This window comes from Lutjanus erythropterus, chromosome 24 (genome assembly GCF_056507025.1).
Source record: "Lutjanus erythropterus isolate fLutEry1 chromosome 24, fLutEry1.hap2, whole genome shotgun sequence".
Taxonomy (NCBI): Eukaryota; Metazoa; Chordata; class Actinopteri; order Lutjaniformes; family Lutjanidae; genus Lutjanus; species Lutjanus erythropterus.
This window is the reverse complement of record NC_139340.1, coordinates 4,754,759-4,769,202: the sequence shown is the minus strand read 5'-3', so window position 1 is coordinate 4,769,202 and position 14,444 is coordinate 4,754,759. Positions and strand designations below refer to the sequence as shown.

Here is a 14,444-nt window from a genome sequence, read left to right as displayed (position 1 = left end):
ACAACATATTTAGCTACTAGCTACTGTGAGGAAACAGCTAATGTTAGCATTCAGCCACTTCCCAGCTAACATTACTTTTTTACATAATTCAATTTTCAATTCAATTGATAACAGTATGTTGAGCTTCCCTCCCTGAGTGTGACATCAGAGGAAAACGGCCACTTTGACAAAATGGCTAGCAAAGTGCTAATTGCAAAAAATCAGGTGGCTAACAGCTGGAGGACATCAGAGGGGAAAACAGGAAATATTTTCTTTCTAAAATACGATCCAGTTTCACCAAAGTCAGTGAATAAAGTTCAGTGTTTTTTTTGCAGTAAAAGCACATATTCTTCTTCCATGCTTTGTTGTGTCACAATCAGGAAAGCATTTCATTCAGTTCAAACTTAGTAATGCCCCCAGGATGAGTCAGTAACCGTTTTTTAAGAAGGTTTTCAAGAAAAAACAAACTCTGAAATATTAAACATTATTAAATATATATGAGAATATCTACAAAATGATTTTTGTTGACATTGTAGGTAAAGATGCTGGCATATAGGTGACATATAGTGCAATTATGTGTGATTAGAAACTCTTAAACATCAATTTTAACTTCATGCAGACTTTCAGGACGGTGTGATTTCAACTGCTTCGCAAAAATTTCTCTCTATCTTGTGTTGTGTTTTATTCTCTTGTGTTTGTTTAATGAACCATACAGGAAACTTAAATGTTCAGTTGCAGTGTCTGACAAATGATCCTAAACCCAAATATACTTAATTTAATATAGAACAGGGAAAAGCAGCAGATCATCACCAGCTAATCAGCTCACTGTTTCAGCTCTAAAAATAAATTTTCCAAACGACAAACACACCCTGGTGATTACAACATACTGAGCTGTTTAGGGACGATGCATGTATATTGATGAGCATACAATGAAAGCAACACAGAATAAATGGCAAAACATTTAATTTGAAAATACTTTTTTTTTTTAAGCTTTTACTTACACATACACAGCTTTGACTGAATTGGGTTAAATTCACTTTACATGTAAATAAAGTGTATTATAGTTTGATTTTATACGTTTGTGCTACGTATGTTATCTTGAGACAAGATAAATGAGCCTGTTATCATGAGAAAATGAGTGTTATTTCAAACTAATGAGATAAATTAACGCATTATCCCAAGAAACCAAGCACTGCTGTCTCAAGATCACAACACAGCTTAAAATATTTTGTTATCACCTCAAGGAAATAATCTTTGACATCTTGAGACAAGATGAATTTAACCATTATCATGAGAAAACGAGCTTTGCTATCTTGATATATTGAGACTCAAACTCATTATTACGAGAAAACAAAAGTTGTAATTTCAAGATTAAGACATCTCGACACGACTCTAGTTGCTGAGTTGTTTTTGTATTTATATATGCAAAGAAAATTAATTGCCTACTATTTTGTAATCAGTCAATCACTTAAGGCATTTTTCAAGCAAAAATGCAGGTTCCAGCTTCTTAAATGTGAAGATTTGCTGCTTTCTCTGTCATTTATGATAAAAAAAAAAAATCTTTGAGTCTTTGAGGTTTTGGACTGTTGGTTGGACAAAAGAAGACATCACTTTGGGCTCAAAACAGTGAAGAGCTTTTTTTTATGTGACGCTTTTTAGACTGATTGAATTGATTAATCAATCATGACAGTAATCGTTAGTTGCAGCCTGAACTCCACAGTTATGTTAGAAATAAGATATTTTTTTGCAGGAGTATGACAGACCAGAAATCGTTCCTCCTCTATAATCTACGCTGCCTGCACAGCTAAGAGCTGAGGGATGTGTTGGTCGGAGGCCAGGGGAGGTTCGAGAGATAAGGACAGGGATTCTGTTGCCAGCTGTCTCTCCAATCTCCCAGAGGAGACCAGATTACATAAAAAGCCTTAATCCGGGTTTAAGACCCAAGCCAGCGGTGCAGGTCCTCTCCAGGGGCCGGAGGGGAGGGGATGGGGAAAAAAAAAAAAAACCTCTAAGATTGACAGCGAGAAGCGAACGGGACAGTATCTGTGCTCAAAGATGAGAGTTTCGTTCAAAGATTTCTTGTTGAAACTTCTTTTAATAAATCACATGTGCAAATGCTTTCTCACTCATATTTTGCCTCCTTTCTTCCTCCACTGTTGCACAAAGACAGAAAAAAATCACCCTCCCTGTGATTAAGACTAGAAACTGTAGATTTGGGTCAACAAAAACTGAACGAGATGAACGAGGTCAGCGTTAAGAGCTGAATAGTCGTCCTCCCCGACTGTATTTTGCTCATACATCCTGTAGCATAATAGAATTAGGTCAAGGCCCCGTGAATCATTTGCCCCAATGGGCTAAAACCTCCCAGCAAATTGCCAGTTTTTTTATTTTGAGGTCTGAATTTCTTGCTTACTTCTTACTTAAAAGCTACCAAACTGCACCTGAAAAGCTCCTGATTTTGAGCAGATTTCAAAACCACTTCTCCTGCAGATGATGTATGTTTTGCACGCGTGGATTTGGTCATTTTCCTCCGCCTTCTCTTTGTTAATCAGGCAGGAAGTTGGAGGGGGGAAAACGAGAAGCACAGCGAGGGGATGGCAGGGAATTTTTCATGACATCTGACGGGGAAAGTGGGTCATGCTCGGTGTTGCAGCGCTGCTAGCCTCCTCCTCTATGGCGGCTATTGAATTAATCACGCTTTACGCTCGGCTGGACAACGCACTGCACAAAATGGCTACCCCCCACCACCACCACCCCACGCCCCCTCCTCCACCTCCACCCCCTCGCCTCCCATCTCTCCCTGCGTCTGCTCGGCGCTCGCCACAGAAAAGACTTGTGCATTTGCTCTTGAAGAACTTGAATCTACGGTTCCTCTTTTTTATCTCTTTATGTGCTCCTTAACAATGAGGGGATGCTGCTGTTCTGTGGAGCCACTGGGGTGTAAATGATGCAAAAACACTCGCAAATGGATGAAAAAGCAAAGTTAAGGGGCGATTTTTGGCCTGTGAAAGTGCCTTTCTAAGCTGGAGAGGACGATTGGTCATTAATAAACACAAGAAAAGACTATACTAGCGTTTAAAGGTATTAAAAATGTGTAATAATGAGGATTACATGTTTCTATTTGCCTTTTTCTTCTCTTGACTCTGACAGAATGAAAACAGAGATTGCTGCAGACGTGGAAACATCTCATTACGGCTCAAACTGGACGCTGCTCTTCCTCTTCCGCCCTGCACTTCAGGCCGAGAGCCGCTGCACAGTTAAGTGACCATCAACTCGCTTTGACCCCTTTGACATGAAGTGTGGAAAAACTGCAGCGTGCATAGGAGGAAACGTTCAGGACGTATTTCTCTTAGAGCTTTCCTCACTCATTTCTTGTGTGAAGTTTTTCATTGTTTCATTTTAAAATTGTCAGGAAATAGCGAAAATGCCCAAAATTACATTTTTAAATGATCACATTTTTCCAAAACTCCAAAGATATTCAGTTTTTTTGTGACAAACGGTGAAGACACCCACCAAAATTAGCTAGATTAAACTAAATAACAGGCTGGGAAAACAAGTTTTAGGCACAGTTTTTCATTTTTTAAACTTTAACTTGACTTGAAGGGTGGAAAACTGCAGCGTGCATCTCAGAATATCAAGAATAAGAGAAGAAGTTTAAGAATAATTTCTCTTATTGCCTTGAGACACCTGTCCTTAGTCATTTGTTGTGGTTTTGATAGATGAGAATGCAGAGTTCAGAGATTGTTTCATTCATAAAGTATCCAAGAATAGTGAAAAAAGATACGAATCACAATTTCCTGAAGCCCAAAATGACATCTGTGCATGTTTTTTTGTCCAAAATCCAAAGATATTTACTTTATCATGACAAAAGGTGAAGAAAACCATCAAATGTGCATATTTAAGAGGGTTGGAGCGCAATGTTTTAGGCACAGTTTTTCATTTTTTAAAGTTTCAAAACTATTTCTCTTATACCTTTTAAGACAACTTTCCTTGGTCATTTGTTGTGGTTTTGAGAGTTGAGAATGTAGAAATTATTGCTTGTTTTGCTTATAGAATGTCCACAAAATGGGAAAAAACATTACAGATCACAATTTCCTGAACCCCAAAAAAGGCATCTTCACATTTTCTTTTGTCTGAAACCCCAAAATATTCAATTTATTGTGACAAAAGGTGAAGAAAACCATCAAAATGCATATTTAAGGGGGTGGGGACAAAAATGTTGTTATTTATAGACAGTTTTTGTACTGCAAACTGCAACTTGCTTTGCCTCTTTTGACATGAAGGATGAAAAAAATCTGCAGAAAGCAATTCAGAATATCAAAAATAAGAGAGAAGGTTGAACTATTTCTCTTATAGCTTTGACAGTCTTTTCCATAGTTATTCATTTTGCTTTTGACAGGTAAGAATGTAGAATTTATCGATTGTTTCATTTATAAAATGTCTGAAAATAGTGAAAAAAAGATACTGATCATGATTTCCTAAAGCCCAGAAATGTCTAAAATCCCAAGATATTCAATTTCTTATGACAAAAGGTGAAGAAAAGCACCAATATTATATATTTAAGAGGGTGAAAAGACAGAGTTTTATTTTTAGACACATATTTTAAACTGTGAATTAATCATATTGTGTTGTAAAATGACCATACACCAACTTACTTTGATCCGAAAAATCCTGTAGACTTTATTCACTTCTTATGGTTTTGAGAGGTGATAATGTAGAATTTCTGCACAATAGATTCAGTTTGAAGCCATATTTATGGATTTTAGGTGCAGGAAAGTAACTAGCACCTCATGTTTATGTACAAAATGAAGATTAATTCATTCAATTTTACATTTACAGATATTTTAGTTATGTTTATTGCTCAAAATGGACATAAAGTTTTGGTATTTTGGGCTGCAAATATGTGATACTTTATGCAGATGATGATCCTTTCTTTCAATCAGAGTATTTTTTAATTGGACTGAATCACAGTAGCACCATCAGATCGAGGTTTTAACCATGGTATAGACATGAGGCTTCTATATTTATAAACCATATTCTCACTCTTAGAACATCATTTCGAGGACTGGCCATTTGAATTCCCATTTAAAGGAATAGTTTGTGATTTCTCCAATACAGTTGCCCTTTGACTTGTTACTTGCCCTTTTGTTTTGGTCAGTTCCTCACTGTTTGTTGGTGTGGATGCTACATCTCAAAGAATGTCTGATTATGCCAGAGCATCAGATTCCCACTGGTGTCAGTTTAGATGATATAAATACTTTATTATGGAAATTTGCCTTCGGTTTTATCATAATACATGTCCTAACAATACAACATGCAGTGCATACGTTAGTGCATCATCTCTGCACACATAACCGTAAAAAATACAACTCAAGAAGATAAAAACACAAATCATTTGAGCATAAACGTTCATGAAAATACAACTCACAATTCATGAGTCTAAACTGCACACACCATATCACATTTATCCACTGCAGTAAAATCAGGAGCAACACCCTGTATCCTCGTCTAACAGATTATGATTATACGATAGAAACTATTGACTTAAACCACAAAAAACAACCATAAAAAAGTCATAATAAAGTCAAATTTCTGTGCATGTTTTAAATTAATGGTTAATAGATTGTGTTGCAGCATGTAACTCGTTTTAAAATCACAGACTCGCACTGTCAATAAAGTAGCAGACAAACAGAGAGACAGAGAGAGAAACAGAGACACATCTGAAACCCTGTAAAGAAAATCATTAAATGGACGGCCGGCGGTCTAATCTAGGCCAGAGCTGCTGTCATCTGTTCCATCCTAATCCACATATCTACAGAAATGTCATTATGACGTTTTGATATAAAACCCTGCAGGACTGACTGTCCAACAGAGCTGAGAGGCCAGAGAGGTTTCACCCAACGCAAAATTCATCATCTGCAGTGACAATGAACGATACATCTCAAGTGAGAGTCTTTTATGGACAAATGGATGTGTTTTAACTGTGAAAATGTCAAGTCACGTCAAGTCAGGTTTGATTTATGTTGCCCAGAATCACAAATCACAGTTTAAAACTCCCCCAAAACCCTCTTTTAACAGAAAAAATGGAGGAAACTTTGGGTTTTTTGGGTTTTTTGTGCCTCTTTGTCTCTTTCTGTGCATTTAATGATATTAAACAGAATCATACTAAGTCGAGAAAACTCACTTAATTTGCTTTTTATGGTCAAAATCATCCTTTTGCATTTGGAGAAACGTCTGAACAGGGATTCAGTCTATCTCGCTGAAAGTCAAAGTAAGTTCATCTGCATTATTCACATGCTATTAAAGGAGGTGTCCGAGTCTGAGTTATTTGACCTTTAACTGCCAACTTTAAACAGCCGCACTCTCAGTCTTTTAAAAATAGACATACAACACAAACTGCAGACCATAAAAACACCGAATTTAAAGAAAAAAAATTTTCTGTGCATGTTTTACATCATTTATAAGAATGTATGTTGAGTTGCAAAGTTTCCAGCTCCTAAAATATCTTCTAGTGACATTTTACTGTCAGTGTGAGCGTATTTTCTTCTAGAGTTCAAGTCCAGTTTGGCAAACGGCTGTTTTTCAGTGAGGGATGGTGACTCAGAAAGTTGAAGAGGGCATGTTTTGGTTAAAAGCAGCACAAAGCAAGGTCAAACTGTGTCCAGCTATTAAATAGCCTACTTTTAATTAGGATGAAAAGGTAAAAATAGGTGAATAATCCACACATTTGCCATTTCAGACACTGTTAGGCAGCTATTTAAAGCTTTATCAATGTTTCTCAGCAAATAAAAGCTCCTTTAAAATCAATCAAAAAACAGTTTGGTGGTATTTAAATGTGCTTGCCTCTATTTGATTTAAGCACCATATTTTACCCTCACTGTCCAATTCTTACACATAATAACTATATTTTACCTTGTTATTGTGTCTAAATCGTCATATAAATATTGCAGAATGATTTTTAAACCCTTGCTGTTATTAATTTAATGATAAAATAGTAAGAAAACAGAGCGAGACAGTAAACGTCAGCTGTATGCAGCTAATCAACTCAACCATAAGAAAAGGTTTATTTGTAATGTAGCCAATATGTTCGACCCACGACAGGCTGAGATCTCCCCACGTACGTGTTTGTGCTCCAATTAAAGGAGAACAAAAGGAAAATTAGCGTGCATGTAGGGCAGCGGAGGGGGAGCACATAGGGTGACCTCGATGATCCATATGTTTTCACCAGATCTGTTCAAAGAACCTCCGTTCCGCATGGAGGGACTTCTCACTTTCCGGACGGCTCGTGAAATTCAGTTTGGAGAGCAAAAACCTCTCAGGCTGGGCTGCACAAATCTGGATCCGTTTTTAATCCAGACTGAATCACGGTTTAACTTTAAATTTTGTTGCACCAAACTTTGAAACTAGCTTGAAATTAAGAAAGATAGAATTAAAACTCTCTTTTAAAAACCACAGCTTAGTTATTACTAGATTTAAACCTAGACTGAATTTAATTCTGTACATTAAACTCCCATTTAATTTATGATCCAGTATTAACTTTAACCTTAAGCTTGAGGTTTTAGCCTTTGAGATAGATTGAGCAAAATAATCAAGTTCCTCGAAGAAAGCTGACGGACAAACTGAACCCAGTTAAGTTTTATAGTCTCTTCTTTCTTTCAGTCCATTTGATAACAACAAGTTTTTCTTGAAGGAGGAGAAATTAGAGATGCTCTGAGCCATGATGAGGAGACTCACTGACTTTTTAGCTAGCTAGAAAAAAAATATAAACCTTAGTTAACTTTTTAGCTAGCTAGCAAACAATATAATGATAAGTAACCGAAAACAATATAACATTTTATTATCTCTTTGGCTAGCTAGCCAACAATGTAACATTTTATTAACTTTTTAGCTAGCTAGCAAAAAATATAACAGTTACACTTTTTTTAGCTAGATAGTAAACACAAAGTTTAGTTAACTTTTTAGCTAGCTAGCAAAGAGTGTAGCATTTAGTTAACTTTATAGTTAGCAAGCCAATAATATAATTTTTAAATGTTTAGTTAATTTTTATAGCAAGCTACTATCAGTATGTCCTCTAATGCTTTTTCGTAAGCTAGCAAACTATCTAAAATTTTGTTAACTTTTTAAGTAGCTGGCAAACAATACATTTATGTTTTTTGTTTGTTGTTTGCCTAGCAAACAATGCAATATTTTGTTGAAAGTTGGCAGTTTGCCCTCCTTTTTTACACTTAATAGGTCCAGATGGCGCTCAAATTTATTTATTGATTTATTTTAAAAGCTCCATTTTGATTAAATTCTACTTAATTTTGGTTTACATCACTAAACTTGAATTTACTAAAGCAAGTTTAGTTTCTAATTGTGCTCTGATTAATTTAAAATCAAGAATTTACTCAGTTTAAACCTAGTTTAATCTTGGATTAAATGAGTCTTTGTTGGTGCCACCCAGTCTAAGAGTCAAAGTTTGTGACAGGGAAAGCAACAGGGATGAAGAGGGAGAAAAAAGGAAGATAAATAATTGCAGGCGATGGTCGCTCCTGTCAAAAACAGTCACTGCAGGCAGATCAAGTAGAAGAAATCGAGAGGAGTTGCACTGAGTCCTGAGGATCTCGCCCTCAGTTTACTGGTATATGAGCAGCTCTTGTCTCGTCTGGCGCAGGCTTTTGTTGTATGTGGTGCGGTGTGGTGCGGCGGAGTGGCGAGCAGGAGGAGGAGGAGGAGGGGGGCGTCTACCCCATCGGCCTTCCTATACGCCACTATGACAGTGCTCTCAAGAGCTGTCAGCCCACATCAGCAGCCCAGCATCCTGATAGCTCAGCCTAAATCACAATCAAAACTCCGGCCACCACATCCTCACCACAACCAGTCAAATCAGAGGACGCAACGAGCGGAGAAGACACGGGGACCAACTATCACCAAGTAGCTTTAAAAGTGCCTCACTATGAGTACTATGTGTGGCCTGAAAATAGTCCAGGAGTGTGGCGGGGGTGGGGGTTCCAGCGAGCTTTACGATGCAGGCACACCATGTTGTGCTGTGAATGCGGTGCTAAGAGCTGAGCGTTAAGTCGGCCATTTTAGATTTGCCACAATTTGTAATGTGAGATCACCGCTTGTCACAAAGTCATGGCTTCCATACGTGGAGCTTTTCGCCGCGCAGTCATGCAGAACGGCTCGAAAGCACGTTCCCCCTTTTCCTTTTTTCTTTGGTTTCCCCCCTTTTTTTCGCTAATTGTTCTTGTCATTTCCTTCCAAACTCGTTTCAGTCATTGCACTATTTTAGAATTCTCACCTTCTCCTAGACTTTCACTGCCAAACAATGAGCTTTTTTCACCCCAAAACAAAGGAGTTATTCATCGGCAACTCGCTTAGCTTTTGAGCTAATGATGAATGACATTTTTGCTCTATGACTAGCCGAGAATAAGGCCATCAGCAGCGCTAATATCAGCATGACGATAATTGGAATAACGATCTTGATGTATCAATTCCGCTCATCTTATCAATCCTGCAGTTAAAAAGGTCAGTCCAGCTTCAAGATAAATAGCAGTTCCTCCAGTTATCATTCAGTCTTCAACAATAAAACCGCTCATGCTTGAATCAAAGACAATGAACACCCAAACAGTGATAATCAAGAGACCCCTGAAAGCAAAACCGACTGACCAGAAAATTGACTAATCTCTGGGGAAAAGCAAAAATATTTCCACTGCATGCAGCCACTGTATTCAAACTTCTGAAAATGCTATCGACTTCAAAAAGCAAATTAGATAACGAGTCAATAAGCCGTCCTGTGTCACAGCTCATTATCAGGATAATGATCAGTCTTGACTGTGTGCAAGTTATCAAGTTAATTAATTATTGATGGCATCACCCAACTCTACTTGGACTCGTATTTCATGGAAGTTTTCAACAGTTTGATGCCTTTGGAAGTCAAGAATGTGTTCATTTCTTAAAAAATAAAAAAATAAATTATGCATTTGAGTAATACCATTAAAAGAAAAAAAATCTGAAGCACCTTGATTTAAGATTTACCAAAAATAAGAGCCACAAAAAGAGCGTTTACCTTTACGTAGTGCAGGACACCGTAGATGACGACTACTTTCGGCGTTGCAAGATTAAAAATCGCAAAGGGAAAATGATTTTTTTCCCCCCCTCTTCCCTTCTTTTGCTCTGCCCAGGACAAACCGTGCCGTCCGATTGGTCCGTACCGCAGGGTCACATGAGCGAGCGGAGGAACACGTGACGGTTCTCGAAATTATATGATGAAACGAAGCCGACTGGCATCCTCAGTGGGTGCAGTATTTGTCGTACTCTGTTTGCTGTACCGTTTGGTGTCAAGTGTAAATAGGCCGTATGATGAGGCGTAATCTGGGTGACCATCACCCACCGCCCACCCCGTCAGCCCCCCAGCCTTCCTGAGCAACAAAAGGGGGGCATGCCCAGTGAGGCACGCGGGCATCGTGGGGGCATGTCTGTAGATGAGGTGGTCTGAATCAGAGTTGTAGCCTCCGGGGCGCTCAGCTATCCCAGGGGAGGGTCGAGCACCCCTGAAACCCACCGAGTCTATTGTCCTTGTCATTCTTGATCACAATCGACACAAAAATAACCCAGATTCTTCCTCAAATTATGCTTTTCTTAGATTTAAAACACTCTCGGGACAGTTGAGGAACTTTTTTTTTTGGAGCTTTATGCACCCAAACGCCTCCAAGAAGCAGAGGTCAAACTCTTAGACATGCACCCGCAAAAACACCACCATGACATGCAATCCTCTGCAGCCCCACCGCTTTTTTAATCTGCTTCTGAGTTGTGTGTGTGAGTGTGTGTCTGTCCGTGAGTGTGTATGTGCAGAATTACAGAGCTTTGGAGGCATCCCATCCCAGATTTTCCAATCCAGCACAAATCCAGCCCTCATGTCAGATGGACAGTTGTGTGCGGAGCTTAATCTGACATTATTAGGGTTGGACGGCAGCAGCAGAACGTTTTAAGGGAGCGGACAAGGGAAAGCAAACAGTGCATTGGGGTTGTGCTGTTGGGATTAGGGGCAACGCAGACAACGGAGAATGTGTTTCTCCTTATTGTCAATTCATTTAGCACAGACGCTCTCAACGCAAAATCCAGTCTTAGTCCTGTATCAAAGGCTCCAAACATGCATGTGCTTTTAATTTTTCTACCTTTACAGCACAAACCTACCCACCCGACTGTAAAATGGCCCATGGGATAAACTACAAATAGAGCATTAAATTTGCTCCACATTGAATCATAAAAGGAAGAGTGTGTGGGGTAAAATAGAGCGTCACGTCAGAGGAAATCTGCTTTATATTCCAACGACACTGTTGGATCACCTTCAAAACCTAAAAACCAAGACTGGTGGCAGCACTGGGAAAAAAAAAAACTAGTTTATGTAACATTCTTGTATAATTGAGTAAGGTCTAATCCTTGTTACTGCCAAATGCACTCAGTCCGTTGAGAAATGACATAATCTGTCAAAAGTTGTTTGATGGAGCAGTATTAATGGCTTAGAGGGCCATAATAAGCCATCTAAATAAAAAACTGAGGTCATAAATGATTATCTACTAGATAAACCAACAGTATTTGTGAGCTGAAGATCTCTATGGCATAAGGAATTTTTAAACCTGATTAAATCGTGGCTCCTTTTCATTCTGCTTTTACCATGGTTAAATCATGGCCCCAAACCAATAAATATTCCAATTTAAAATTTGACTTTTAAAAAAATAAATACAATAGCTGCCTTTTTAGAGAGATTGAGCAAAACAATCAAGTTCCTCAAAGAAAGTTTAGGCACAAACTCAGCCTGGTAGAGTTTTATGATGCTAACTAGGCAGCTAACCTTAACTTAACTTAACTTAACTTTTTATCTAGCTAGCAAATAATGTGACATTTTGTCTTTTTGCTATCTAGGAAAGAATACAATGTTTTAAGTTTATAGCTAGCCAACAAACAATAAGACCTTAACTTTAACCACCTAGCAAAACAATTAAATATTTTTTATACTTTACTTTTGATTGATTTCACCTTACATCAATAAACTTGGATTAGCTAAACTGTTAACCACATTAACTCATTTTAAACTTCGCTTTGCTAAACTGATTAGAATTGATTTTCTGTTGGCGCAACCCAGTCTACATCAGACTAAAACCTTTAAAAATAAATTTTGTACTGAAACAATAAAAATATTGAAAAGGAAAAATAAATCTTGTTTAATAGAATGGTCGAGTATTCTCATTCAGGCAGTTTTAACAAAGCACTTCTTTAGGTCAAAGGTCAATCTGCTTACCGGTTAAGATGTGGGGAAGCTCCTTATCAGGAGAAAGGAGGTGTAGCCTGGGAGTTTAGGACCAAGGTGGCAGAGTATGGGCACACTAAGGGACCAGGGCAGCTCCCAGGGACCTATAAAGTTGACTAACCCCCCGCCCATGGCCTCCAGCAAGGTGATGAACCCACGCTGATCCACCATACACAGACCCCCCCACCCCACCCACCCCTACCAGAGCTCATAGCCATCCATGAGTCCAATCAGGGTGTCCGGGTCCTAATGGAGGCAGAAGGGCGTGAAGGAGAGAGTGAGAGAGATCACAGTGATAGTCAATCCGACTGATTGTTGATGGACACAGGAGAGTGGTGACAAAAAGGGGCTGAGTTGACCCCATTCATGGCCATGTCATGTAGTGTGAAAAAGTGTCTGAAAATTTCTGGACTTTTAATACATTTTTAGAGGTTTATTACGTGGAGTGAAAGTCTGTAATCTGGGGAAATCTTTTGGGAAATCAAGTAATATCAGAATATTTGACCAATGGGTCATTTTGCAGTAATAAGTTGTTTCATAAGCCCCTTTCACACAGGCAGTCTGCTTCTGAAATCTTCAGGAACATTTCCTGGATGGGGTCATATGTGAATGGGAGCAGGGATTGAAATCTCACTCTCAAGTCCATCACGTCACTCAAGAGACACTGAGGACAATCTCCCTGCTTTCATTGTTAAACTGGGTGGAAACATTTAGAAAGTTTTGTTAAAAAAAAACTCCATCACTAAACCAGTCTTTAGGTCATTAGAGCACCTCTTTATATTGTTACTCCTTACATTTTCAGAACATGCTCATTACTTTATGTTAATAGAAAACGAAAACAACATAAAAGACGTAACAAGACAAAAATTACATAACAAGACGTAACAAGACGACACAGGCAGAGAGGGTGACTCAACTGGAAAAGATGAGGTTCAGTTAGCTTTGCTACTTAGATACTTTTTACTTTTATACTTAAGTATTTGTATCTGTACCTCCAGGTGAGTACAGGATGAGTGTACTTTTGCCACCTCCAGAATTGCTGTGGTATGTGTGAAAAGGCACAAGGAAGAAATGCTCTTGAGGTTATGCCAGTAATTTACTTGGGACCTTGTGTGAAAGAGGCTATACATTTATATTTAACTGAAATGGAAAAGCAGAAAAGTAAGATTTCAACTAGAAAATAATGGAAAAGGTCAGAGAAATGCTGTACCTTAGAACTGGGAAGTCATTGTTAAGTGATGGGATTGTTTATGTGTTAGAGTGACTGGTCATATTGGCTTTGAGTCCTCTGCAATCGATGTTGATTTTCCATGAGTAACCAGCAGCGTGTAACCACAGAACTGGACCGTAGCCAGCCAACATAGTGGGTATCAGTCCAAAAACAATTCATACAAATAGCTGTGGCTGGATTCCAGATGCTTTTCATTCTGCGTAAGGCATTAACATATCAGTGGTACCCTGATTACTATTTTGTCATCATCTCTGATAGGTTTTGAAAATATGGATCCTCACATATACCTATAGTCAAGAATGGTTTGGTCCTGTTTATGAGGAAATGCAAAAGATTCAATATGCAACTTTAGCATCTGGTGCACCACAAGGCACTGTACTGGGCCTCTTGCTTTTCTGTAAGTGCTTTGGCACTTAACTTTATTTCTGTGCTAATGATACGCAGTTTTCTGATTAACTAAGTGATCACTGCTACTCCCTTATCCAACATTACTTATGGGTGTTGCTAAGTTCATATTGGCTTGAGCTATTTCTACCAGACTTTGCAATCAATGTTGATTTTCCATGAGTAACCAGCAGCATGTAACCACTGACTGTCAGAGAACCGGAATATAGCCAGTCAACATAGTGGCTATCAGTCCAAAAAACAATTCATCTGTATATCTTTGGCTGGGTTTCAGATCCTTTTCATTATGCTTTTAGTCATTGATGTATCTGCAGTATCCTGATTTTTATTTCATCATCATCTCTAATAGATTTTGAAAATATGAATCCTCACATATAACTATAGTTAAGTATGATTTGGTCCTGTTCATGAGAAAATATGTCAGAAGATTCAAAATGTGACCTCAGCATTTATAATGTAAACTGGGTGTAGTCCCGATGTGTACATATGTGGTGTCATTTCTATATTGATCATTTGGTGAATATTTTTTTATAATTT

General features: G+C 38.3%; 1 protein-coding gene across 5 annotated transcripts in view; it reads right to left on the bottom strand.

Annotated features, from left to right (window-relative positions):
* LOC146304543 (poly(rC)-binding protein 3-like) overlaps positions 1-12,400 on the bottom strand; it is a 33,909-nt gene extending 21,509 nt beyond the window's left edge. For 2 of the 5 annotated variants that reach the window (XM_084713423.1, XM_084713424.1), the window contains exon 1: positions 10,031-10,228. The gene's annotated coding sequence lies outside the window, so the exon portion shown is untranslated. Of the gene's footprint in view, positions 1-10,030; positions 10,229-12,262 lie in introns of those variants that run through there. The other 3 variants (XM_084713421.1, XM_084713422.1, XM_084713420.1) reach the window with 3 other exon arrangements.
* Between the last annotated feature and the right edge of the window lie 2,044 nt (positions 12,401-14,444).